Here is a 12,446-nt window from a genome sequence, read left to right as displayed (position 1 = left end):
GTCCCATCCACTAACATGGGGAAGGTGGGATATATTACCTATACTGCAACCAGCTACTAAAGGGTGATTGAAAGTCAATGTTACTCACACATGACAAATCTTTGCAGGAATATTTCAACACATATCTCAGACACAATTCTCTGTCCATTCATGCCCTTGCAGTCACACGTTTGTTGTGTTTCTCCTCTGATATCCACTCGTGCTCTCCGTTTTTGTTTTTTTTTGTTCGGGGCCACTAATAACAACGCAGTTCATTGCGGTGTCATAAACCCCGACAAGAGGATCAATCAGAGCTAATGAAGCCTAGGAGGGGGTGAGAGAAATCGAGGAGGGACGGAACCAAAGGGGCAGTGAATGAGAGAGTGAGGATGGGGTGGGGTGGGGGGGTGCAGGGGGTGCTGGAGGACAAAGAATAGTAGAGCCAATGGAGCAGAGAGAGGATTAAGAAAAACGCCACCGCCTCCTCACTCCACACAGGGTCAGAACTAATTCCTCTTCCCTCGGTTATGGCCACTGAAATAATCGTTTCTCCATCCAATGACCTGACACACTTTCTGGCTCTGGGGCTTCTGTGGACAGGACAGACCACACTGACCCCCGATATGCCACGATGCCTTTGGAAGTGTCTCAAAAATTCAATTATTTGCATCCCGTTGATGCCTTTTTAAATCTCTGCAATTTCACACAGAATTAATCCTCCGTTTACATCCTGCGTGCAACATGCACTTATTTTCCAATCTGCAGGAAGGAGACTGAGAATAGTTCTTATTCAACATGGAGGAGACACAGCTCAATTTATTTCAAATGGAAATGCATATCAATATATTGAAGAATATTAAGACTCAGAACATGCATGACACTGTGCACATTTGTGTTGGGTGTCTTCATCCTTCAGTTCATCTTTGCAATGTAATTTGATACTGCTAATGGAATCTCTATTAAAGTGCCGATGAAAAGCTTGCTCTGTTGTGTTACCCACGCCCCTTCCTCTTTATGCAAATAGCTCTACACCATACACAAGTTTCCTGTGAGCTCTGGTAATAATGGATGTGCCAAGAAGCTTTATTAATGTGTGATTAATGTGAGCCAGTGCAACAGAGTAGATTTCTCAGCAGGATGAATAGTGGAGGCAAAAAGGTGGAAGGGGTGGCTCATCTTTGATCAATAAAAGTGTAACGCCAGAAGGGGAAATAATTACTCATGGCCTGGATCTGAACCACTGGGGGCCATGTAGATCACCGGCGCTTCACAAGCACTGCTGAGATTAGCACCTGTACACCCCGGGAGCGAGTGCGGCCCGGAGGTTGTATCCCTCAGCCAAATCCCAAGCTTCTCGTTATTGCGGCATGCCCCTCTTGATGTTCCATAATCTGCTATTATTGGCTCCTGAGCTGGGCAGTGGCTGAGGGGGGGGGGTCTCTCTCAGTCATCTCACTGCACCCCTGTGACTGGCGGGGGAAGGTTGGAGAGGGAGAGTGTGCATGCAGGGAAAAAGGGAGGTTGCTGTCATAAATCTCCCAAACTCAATGCATGAAGTACATGAAGAGGCTTCATGGTGATATCTTCTCCTTTTGCTCCTCCCCCTCTTGTCATCATCTCCTTATCTCTCTCTCTCTCTTTGCTCTCACTGTCATTGCTCCTCCTCCACTATGTCGAGTCTGCATTCATTTTCCTCTGTGCAGTAACGACTCAATGTCCTCTCACCATTGATCTGTCTGTCTCTGTCTCTGCAGTGTTTGTCCACACTCTTGCCCACAGCAGTTACTGAAGGTAATTTAAGATATGATGAATAAATGAGCCCACAGATTCCATTCTGTGGCTAAGCTATTTGATTTTACTTTACAAGAGAACATCGCCTTCTGAGCATGCAGCTCATCATCATGGTTGATGCAATGGTAATGTGGCCAAACTCAGGTCAAACCACTTTGGCTTCAGCATTAACTGTATGTTCAGGAATAACGGACGGAAACCAAATGTGATTGGTTGTGTAATTCAAAAAAGAAATTCCTGCACCAAATGTCCTCATCCCCTGTTTCATCTCTGCCTTTACTTCATCCATTTTTCTCTCATACGACTTTGTTACTGTCTTCTGCTTCTTTTTTTCTATATAGCTTTTCCTAAAACTCTTTTTCTCTGCTTCCACTTTATATCGCTGTCAAACCCTTGGGGCTTCTTTTTCAACTGCAGTTTTAGAGCAATTGATTATAGCACACTCCTCTTCACCATCCCTCTTCCCCTGTCTGCACCCTGCAATACACACACACACACACACACACACACACACACACACACTCTCATCTCTCTATTCCCACCTCTCACTGTACCAATGTACTTGACTTTTCCAAACATATTTCTCTCTGCCCTTGCAGCAGTGGAAAGAGGACCATGTGGTGTAGACACGCACACACCTACACATGCAGTGATGCTGATGCTATGTACAAAAAGCCATAAACACACACACATTAAAAAATGACAAATCCCGAGAGGAAAGAGGTACAACGTCTGTGTGGAAATTAGAGAGGAGCATCCAAGACAAAGCACACATATATTAACATCCTAGCCATCTCCTCTCTAACCCACTTTGCCTCTCTCTCTCTCTCTCTCTCTCTCTGTCTTTCTCTCTCTCTCTCACACTCACACACACACACACACACACACAAATGCACAGGCAGAGCCCCCCTTCATACAGGAGTAGATAGAGAGTGAGAGCAGAAGGAGCTGGGTGAAAGGAGAGAAGCAGGAGGGCTGCTGCTGATTGAACAAAGCCAGGAAAGGAGTGCGCAGTCCTGGGGAGAGGAGCAGCTGTGAGATGCCTGGAAGGGAGCCTGCCAGCGACTCCTGCAGAGACCTGAAGGTAAGCCTCGTGCACCACTGATGAAGAAAAAGGGAAAAAAAGCAGAGGAAGAGATAGCGAAGGGAAGGCAAAAATAAAGAGGAGAGGGAGGTTTAAAAGCCGCTGATGCATGATATGACTGTAGCTCCACATCCAGGCAGCCTCCGCTCAATTTGTCTGTGGATGGCATTGCATGCTGTGATTGCATTATGTGTTTCATTGCGCAGCCACAAATCCAATCTGGAGTAGGTTGCCTAATAAAGAAGAAAGTATGGGAGAGATCAAAAACTGTGAGAACCAGATAGATAGGAACAGACACAGCAAAAAGAAGATGTGAGACAACGCAAGACCCTCCAAGAGCCAGAGAGCAGGAACTCTTGCCTCCCTTCATCTTACAGTATGCCCCCTTCATTGAAGAGATACATAGATCATCGTCATGCTTCTCCTTGCCCCTCGTACTGTAGTGGGGGCAGGGTACTCAAAAAGCCAATGGATCTATGTGACGCAAGCGGAGAGAAGCCTGTCAACACTCCCGCTGTTTGTGCCTACACTCGTGTGGCGTGCTGTAGTTCTTTCAGTGCAATGCAGGAGTTTTTACAAGCGCAGCAGCAGCGATGGCAGTGGCAGGAGCAGGAGCGAACCCAGAGTGAATGTGCATCAGCACAGAAAGTGTGTGTGCGTGTGTGTGGAGGAGGGGGTCATTACACCGCTGTCACACAGCGCAGCACGTTGTTTTTATACGTTGGATAAAAAGGTGAAGATAAAGCAACCGGCGTGTGGTGTAGTGAGAGCTGCCAGCAGGTTTGTCATGAATATTGTAAGCTACACCAAAGACATTGAGAGAAAAATCATTCGTATTGATTCCCTGGGAAACACTCTCTGGGCTGAGGATCAGGGCTGCTGGCTTTAACGTCTGATGTGCACCTCTTATTTCTTCCTCAGATGTACAGCTGCAGTTCAGTGCACTCCGCTGGACACACATCTCCAGAGTTGTAGCTGTAAAAGTTTGATGACTATGCAGTGGGCTAAGCAGCCAAGGTAATCGAGCGCAGGTTCTCCCCAAAACCCCTTGTCCTTCCTTGTGTTGTCATCATCGGGAAATGTCAAGACAGTGTCAAGGCAGCCCGTGGACTTAGTAATCATTTTTCAATGTGTGTTTACGGGCTCACCTTGGGGAAGTAACTTAGCGCAGCCCATCTTTGCTTTCATCATTAACCACATTTCTACATGTGGGACACATAACTCAAGCCATGTGGAGCAGAAGGAATCAGACAACTCAGTCTGACAGTGATTAGTTAATTCTGTATTTTATAACTAAACCATCCCGTTTGTCACACTTACGTTACTTCTATCCCTGTAAAGCTGCTTTCAGACATGCACTGATTCTCCGAAGGGGCTGTACGTGACAAGGCAAAAATTTCCTAGTGAGACCCCCGTAAAAACTCTGATGTCTGAATATGCCCAGGTGAGAATACAGCAGGAGACCCTCTGGGGGACTGGCTGCGAGTGAGAGTGTGTGTTGATGAAGTTTCACACATGAGACAGATGCAAAAATCATACATCTCTGCATGATGATTTATAGGCAGAGGACTCAGATGAAGATTTAGGTGATAAGGGCCAAAGCTTGTGTCGATGTGATGTAAACAAAAACACGTGATTTCTGCAGCGGAATTAATATGTTACATCCTGCACCAACCCTCGTCTCAACGCACCATAAATGTCTGTGTTGTTGTGAACGGAGAATCTCCTGCTATGTTCCTGATGTGTGAGAGGCCATCTCCGTCACAATTGTGCGGACATCATCACGGACTTCATGTCTGAAAAGGCTTCATCCACATTGACCCTGTGATCAGCTACTCAAAGATTGCGAGGGGAAGTGAGAACTGCTTAGATGTAATGGATTCCGATGGATGGCCTTCTGACCTTATTATCACTGCTATTATTGTAGCTGCAACTCAGCGCGCATGTACCTCACTCCCCTCCTGCTCAGGTTATTATCCTTGTCCAGATCTTCCTAACAAGGGGACAAAAGAGGGCAAAGGGTTGATGTAATGCTCAGCAGGATCTGAGGAGTCTCTCTAAAGAGAAGACACTGTGAATAATTAATTGGATCTGTTTATTTAGTCAAGACTGTGTCTCTAGGGGATGTGGGGGAAAAGCTTCAAGCAGATCCACATTCTCTAATACCGCAGCGGCACATTTGTGTCAAAAGCTTAGCCAGGCGTGAAGACTTTTTTTTTTTCCTATTTAGTGCTCCTGAAAAATGTGTGTGCATGTCAGACAACTGCATTAAAATACTGTATTTAACTGTTGGGGCTGTTGATAGACCGATATGCAGATGCTTTATTTATGCTACTGAATTATCATGGATTTATTCTCCTCCAGCTCTAGTTTGTACTCTTGGCTCTCAGAAAAATAACTTTGTGTATTATTTAAAAGTCGCACTTCATGCATTGTACATGAATACAATACAATCTCTTGACATTTCAATGAAACGGATAAGCGCCATCAAATTTCACCCACAACCTTGTCATTCTCTCGAAGGAAAATTGCTCTGTTTATGCCCTTGTAAATCTGCAAGTAATGCAAATTCGAGCCCGTGTCTACTGTGTTTTAAAGTGTCACATATGATGCCTATACGTACCAGATTTACGGTACGACACGCCCGCTGATTAGGCAACGACTTCTCAACATGTGTATTTCTCCCACAGTCCTGTCGCACATAAAGTTGATACAGTACATGGAGTCACTGCTTCAGCCTACATGCAGCACAAACAAACCTTCCCCCTCTGTTTGCCGGAGAGACGACTCCTTCTGGGATCTTTGTTCTGTGTTTGTCCACCACACGTATGAACATATAGCATATTGTACGTGTATAAGTGTAAGCGCACATGCTACTCACCTCTGAATACATTCAAATTTTGTGTGTGTATGTGTGTTACTGTGTGTAACTTGTTTTATGTGTTTTGTCTAGTTTGCTTAGCGCGGTTCTGACACCATGTGGATGTTTTAATTGTGACGCGTCACTGCACTGCAGATGAAAATTAGCCTCAGGCTAACTCTGCTACAGTGCATCAAATGGGCACATCCATGTTATTTGTACATGGTCCTTTATTGAACAAATATTGCATCTATCCATTATCTATCACTTTTGAGGGTCACAGGGGGAGCTAGAGCCAATCCCTGCTGACATTTGGGCGAATGGCAGAGTACACCTTGAATAGGTCACCAGAGAATCACAGGGACAACATGCAGAAACAAACAACCATTCACACTTACATTCACTCTTACTGTCAATTTACATCAAAGGTAGGGTATATATTCATTTCTTATAGAAGGGGAAACCCGCTAAAAAGGTGGCAAGCTACTTTCCCATTGCCTTTCTATTTTTTTCTAGATGGTACTTCACATTCAACGTCACAAACATACTTCTCTCACCTCGCTGTCTTACAAAATTAGCTTGTTCACCCAGGTGTCATGTTTCATTCCTATAAATCGATAAACAAAAGCCAGATTATAGTAGATGTTATTAGATTATTTGACGAGTGGAGCCAATCCCAGCTGACATTCACTCCTTCAGTCAATTTAGAGTATCTCATTAACCTGACACCAATGTGCATGTCTTTGGACTGTGGGAGGAAGCCAAAGAACCAAAACATGCAAACTCAACCCTGGGGAACTGTGAACCTTCCTAACCCAACCACACGCCCATGAAAATGTAATAATGTTATAAAATGTAATAGAATCAAAAAATAAATAAATGCGCACAAATCCTGTGTCACCTTCAATGGACAAAATATATTTGAAGAAAAGACAGGCTCTTTTTCATGGAGCTGAATGTTATCTCTGTAAAAATGTCTCCTTTAGTCAGGTCATCTTGACCGTAGCAACCGTCAGTGAGCTCATCTGTAACCGTGTTCGCTCTGTTCAGGTGGAAGTTTCCTACATACATGTAGGAAAAAACTGGAGGGTATAATCTGTCACAGATTTTGACAACTGTGAAAATGGATTCCAGGATACATGTCCAGGTTAACCGGCTCTCACAAATCTTTATAATACCGCTCGTGTTCTTATCGGCCAGCAGCAGGTTATGTAGAATGAAATGGCAGGTTTACAGTATCTCCTGCTCCTGGCTTAGCCGCTGCGGCTAGACCAGCCATTATCTGGACTTAGTTTAATGAAGGAGGATCCCTCGCTCTATTCATGAGGACTCCTTTGTTAAGCATGACAGACAATGGCAGAGAGATGTGTTACGCTGTCTCCTGTCCAGCTTATGAGCATTCAGGTCAAGCCAGTTTAACTAAATCACGTTTGAGTTCATTTTTATTGCGTTATAGGACATGTGCACGTAAATATCACAGCTCATACATACCGATAGATTTGGATGTTGTTTGGTTTTTTGTCTGATTTAAAAACACTTCAACCACAGTCACTAATTGGCCACAGGTCCGCTACAGTATTCAGGTCTACTTTACATCTGGAGGGTTTTACACAAGCATCTATGAGGTATGAGCATTCATCACCCAGGGGATGTACATCCCTGTACGTTTGCAGCTCATTAACACCACACATGGTACAGGGAGATGTCTTTCCATGTGTGTTAATAAGGCCTGAGTGGCAGCGTGGAATTCTTATTTGACATGGTCATTTCTTTCTGTTGTTGTTTTGTCTTGTTTGTTTGAAATATAGATTTTTGACATTGTTCTGATTACCTAGCATATTTATATGGTACCAACTTCAGCTTCACATTCAAACAACTAAGATTCATTCCCAGCGTGTCATCCGCTGTCAGCGGCGCTGGTGGCGGTTTAAGCTTGTCACTAAAAGACACTTTGTCAGAGGGCGCACTGAGCAAGGGGGCACGTTACTCAGCCTCTTTGCCGTGTGTGAGTGGGTTTGACATGCGACATGCAGGGTCATAATCTCATTTTATTCTGACTCGGTATGTGCTGACTATAGAGAAGGAGGTTCCACGAAGGGACAAGCAAGGGGGACACAGTGAAGCATGTCAGGAATTCCAATCGAGACTATTTGACCTTTGGGTCCTCCAAAGCATTTGGCATGTGCAGCTCAGCCCCTCCCTGCTAATGGCCTCCCATCCTCCCCCTGCTCCCCCTGCTCCCCTGTCCTCTACAGTGAGGTGAGGCGAAAGATATCAACCACATGAAGTAAAGTAGTATCAAATGTGTTGCAGAGGATATGAATCAGTCTCATTTATGTACAATCAACACATTAGTTTAGTTGTTTCATGTGAAATCTCTGTATTCCCTGAACCCTCGATCGTTCTCATCATGGTTTGTTCTTTTACTTAGCCATCAGTGGAGCATGGCGCAGGATATCTGGGATCTAAAGCCATAAATCACATCAACAACAGAAACGCCTGATAAAAAAGACGAAACAAGGTGCCAGCGAGCATGTCCACCCACCCACCCACTCAGCCTCTGACATCTCACATCTCCCTCCATCACATCTCTCACGCCTCAGACCAGCAGGGTTGAAGAGGGTGTTATTTCCAGCTCCAGTAGGTGTTGGGTTTTAATCCCATCCCCTCCCACTTCAACAGCAATGTGGAATCTGGGTTGTCACTCTCTTTTTTTTTTCACATACTCATTTTGGTGGAAGAGTGAAGCAGATCAAAGCTATTCAGGGTTTAAACAACCGTACTTTTTTCTTTCCAGGGATGTGTGCAAAATGTACTGTAAGAGGGAGAGGACAGAGGCATGCGGGACGGAGAGATAGACAGAGTGATGTGTGTGTGAGAGAGAGAGAGAGTTGGACATATCATTAGAGAAATTGTTTCTCGAGTGTGAGTCGAACGTCTCGTTGCAGCAGTGTCACTCCAGAGAAGGTCATCTATGAGAAGGACACAACTGGATACACTCAGCTCACTATCGGGCATAATGGGAAAATGGGGAGGGAGGGATGGTATGAACTTTGTGTGTGTGTGTGTGTGTGTGTGTGTGTGTGTGTGTGTGTGTGTTTGTGTGTGTGTTTGCTTTGCCTGGAGCCAAACTAGCTGGGGCCGTTTTTAGTCATTTGACCCGCTCGACCTCAAAGTGTCATAAGTGAGCAGAGATAGGGATGAAGCCATGTTATTCTATGGGCCAATCTTAGCCCGGGACATAATCATGACAGGTCCAGTAACCGTGACTCTTTGCTTTCACTCGAGCGGCGGAGTGGGGCAGGGTGAGGGACCAAGGAAATACAAAGTTGGAGTTGCTTCCACGGCCAAAGAACAGAGATAGCAGATAAGCTGGATCGACTCTACCAGTGTAGATCTGATGCAGTGATTCTGTGAGAATAGCTGTTGTTTCAATACTCTTCAAGGCTCTTTCCTCTTTCTCTCCAGCCCATCTGTCTCTGTCTATCCAGTGTCAGCATCGTATTTGATGAACCAACAGAAAAATGCAAGCAATGACCTCAAACTCTATGGATGCCTGCCCAATAATAGTCAAATTTGTATTGTAAACCATAGGGGTAGTGCTGAGTTTGCAGTATCTTGAGTCCATTTGTAACCCAGTCATGCTCAGCGGAGGGGTTACAACCTGAGGAAGAGGAGGGAAGGAGGAAGACTGAAAGCATAAGCAATTATCAGTTGAGAGAGTAGAAGGGTCAGTGAAACAGACATATGTTAGATGTTTATTTAAAAACACTGCATATTTTCTTATTCCTGAAAAGTGAAGTCATTTAAAGCCATAAAAAAAAGAGTTTGTACCCGACGGCAGCGAGCAGCGTTCTCAGCATTTGCAAAACAAGCACAAATTTTGCACAGGAAACAGTTTCTCCACAGACTAGAAAAGCTAAATTGATTACCTCCTTATAATGGGAAATTAAAAAAAAGAAAGTAATTTACAGAATGAAAGAGTTTACAATTATGTTGATCAAGTGGGGATTATAATTCAGGTAATTAATGTTGCGAGGTCTTTATCGGAGCAGTGATTAGTATTGATAAAAATCGCTCTCTTGGCTCCGCTCCAGGCCACCTCTTACCTTCCAGAACTGCACACACAGCTGACCCAAGTTTCTCAAGTTTTCTGAAATTGTACAGAATTAAATCACAGAGCAAGTGCAATTCAGTGCTTCACAGGCTGTGGGGGGGTGGGGGGGATTATAGATCTTGCCACAGGTTAGACTGAAAATGCCACATTTTGCTGTACTCTGTACAGATTATTGTTTACAGCGTGCAGCGTCAGCAAATAAGGAAAATATATGTACTGTAGAAATCCCCTTAGGAAGCAAGTTCCCTGGATTACTAGTATCCCCTTGGCTTCAAGCACAACATATGAGTGCTGTTGTTATCAGGACACAAACACAATTCAGCCAAAGCATCCAGTCACTCTCCCATTAACAAGATAAATGCTTGTTACCCTCTTAAAGCACTAAGATAAAACACCCCAGCTGTTATGCATGTTCGAACACCTCTCGTTTGGGCTGGTTGAGTCTGCTGCCGTGAAACAGACAACGCAATCACAGCCTCGCTGAAAACACACACAGGTCTGGAGATTACAAATCTCCAGGGAGCCATGTTTAATTCATGAGAAAACCTAAAATGATTCAGAAAGCGAGACCTTGCAACCCCTCGAATGTTTTCAGCAAGGTTTTCCAGAGGAGCTGTGTGTGTGTGTTTGTGTGTGTCCTGCACCTCTGCTGTACGTCTGTCTGTATCCGCCCTGCTCAGATGCCTGTCACGTCACTCTGCCCTTTGCTTTGGACCATCAATGTCAACAGTACATTCCTGTGTGGATCTGATTTGTGACGTGCCCCCCCCCCCCCCCCTTGCTTTTGCTTTCCCTAGCCTTGCTTGCGCAGTGATCAAATACAGCATCAAATACAGATGACGAAGGAATGTCGGCAGGGACACGTTCGGCCGGTCACAAGGCCCCTGTATCCCTTGTTCTTTTTTTGTAAATCAGGAGTCGTTGATTTTCAAACAACACCCATGGGCTCTATAAGTTAATTGCCTCTCGTGCAGCTCCAGAGGTGTGGTAAGATTGCTGGTAAAATTGCGGCTTTATCAGAGGTTTTCGCCCCACACACTCCCACTCTCTCTATAACAAGAGCAGTGGCTGTTATTAAATCCCACATCATCCAGGACACATTGAAAGTGTGCTTTTTTTATTTCTCTTGTCTCTCTCATAACTGATGTTTAAAAATACCTGGTTTGAAATACAACACAGAAGCGGAGAAATCACATCACACGTATAACATGCTGTCAGTACCTCACAGTTGATCCAGTGCAGCTAAAAACAACCACAGAGCTGATACCTGCAGTCATTTTATATTGGATTGAATGCAAAGTAAAAGAGGCGAGTGGGTTTTCTGTGAAAGGGAGCATTTATTTCTCTTGTCTCTAGCTCATTGAGAAGCAATCGCTGTCTCTGATCCGAGGGACAATGTGACCACGGTGGTGCAGGGTAGTGTGGGAGCAGTGTGTTTGTACGTAGAGCTTTGTGTGTCTCTCGCTGAGTGTGCATGCGTTTGTCTGCATGTGGTCACATGTAGCTGAGGCTGCCAATAACAAGCCTGCTCTTTGGGAAAATGATGCGGTTAAGACTGCTGCAGCTGAGCCCGCTTCATTGTACAAGCAAATTAGCCAACTGTGAACACTTGGTCATTTCCCATGTGGTGGCAACAGCTAATCCTTTACTTTAGTCGTCCAGCTGCGACGGTGCAGATCCCTTATTACCCTGTTTTATTATATTTGTGGATTACACTGCAATTTTATTCCATTCTTGATCAATCATTGATAAATCATTGTAGGTCCCGACATGCTAGATGTTCAATGTTGCGATACTTATACTGAACATCTAATTTAGCATGTGCTCATTTTCATTTTTCAATATGGGCTTGTTTTTGTGAGCTGCCAGTGCATCTTTCATGACTGTTTTTTTCAGGTATTGTATTCATGAATATGTTGAGTCCAAAAAAAAAAAACAACCTACGACTGATTTGTTTTTCCAGACACATTTTGAGGGAAACATAATTCCTGGACGTGCTTTTTCTTAGTTTTCTCATCCTCAGTTTGGTGTGTGGTTGTGTTTAGGCAACAAAAGCACATGTTCTGTCTCGTGAGTCATTGTTGACCACATATGTTCCCTCATTCTAACTGGTGCTGTGATTGTCTAAACATAACCATTAAAAACATGAATGCCTGTCTTTAGTTGCTGCAAGCAGATGGTGAATTGGAAGTGTCATATTTATGGGAAACTCCAATCTGCGTGGTCAGTGAGCATTATGCAGACACATTCAATAACAAGTTTGACTGGGTTCTTTGGCAGAGCAGTGGTTGGAACTAAATGCTAAGATCAGTATGCTGACATGCTCTTAGTGGCAATGCTAATATATTGATTGAAAAGCTTGTGAAATATTTAGTGTTCCCCATTTTAGTATAGAGCAATAGTATGCTAAGTTGCTAAGTAGCACTAACTGCAAAGTTTTCGTTACAAATTTTAACCTAACAGGTTTTTCTAGTAATCCTCTGAGGACCATGAATGCATGAATCAAATTCCATGCAATCTATGCTATAGTTGCTGTTAAAAAAAACAACTCTGTGGTGCTAAGTGCAAAGTCAGGGAATTGCTGTAGTCAGGAGGCTTCATCCTCTTGGTTCACG

At 44.1% G+C, this 12,446-nt stretch overlaps 1 protein-coding gene across 3 annotated transcripts in view; it reads left to right on the top strand.

Annotated features, from left to right (window-relative positions):
* Positions 1 to 12,446, top strand: part of kcnj5 (potassium inwardly rectifying channel subfamily J member 5) — a 30,145-nt gene that overhangs the window by 1,143 nt on the left and 16,556 nt on the right. The window contains exons 1-2 of one of the 3 annotated variants that reach the window (XM_069534611.1): positions 2,608 to 2,854; positions 3,776 to 3,871. The gene's annotated coding sequence lies outside the window, so the exon portion shown is untranslated. Of the gene's footprint in view, positions 1 to 2,607; positions 2,855 to 3,775; positions 3,872 to 12,446 lie in introns of those variants that run through there. The other 2 variants (XM_069534610.1, XM_020094850.2) reach the window with 2 other exon arrangements.

Source organism: Paralichthys olivaceus, chromosome 11 (genome assembly GCF_024713975.1).
Source record: "Paralichthys olivaceus isolate ysfri-2021 chromosome 11, ASM2471397v2, whole genome shotgun sequence".
Classification (NCBI taxonomy): domain Eukaryota; kingdom Metazoa; phylum Chordata; class Actinopteri; order Pleuronectiformes; family Paralichthyidae; genus Paralichthys; species Paralichthys olivaceus.
Note: the sequence above shows the minus strand (reverse complement) of the source record. Positions and strands in the feature narration are given on the sequence as shown.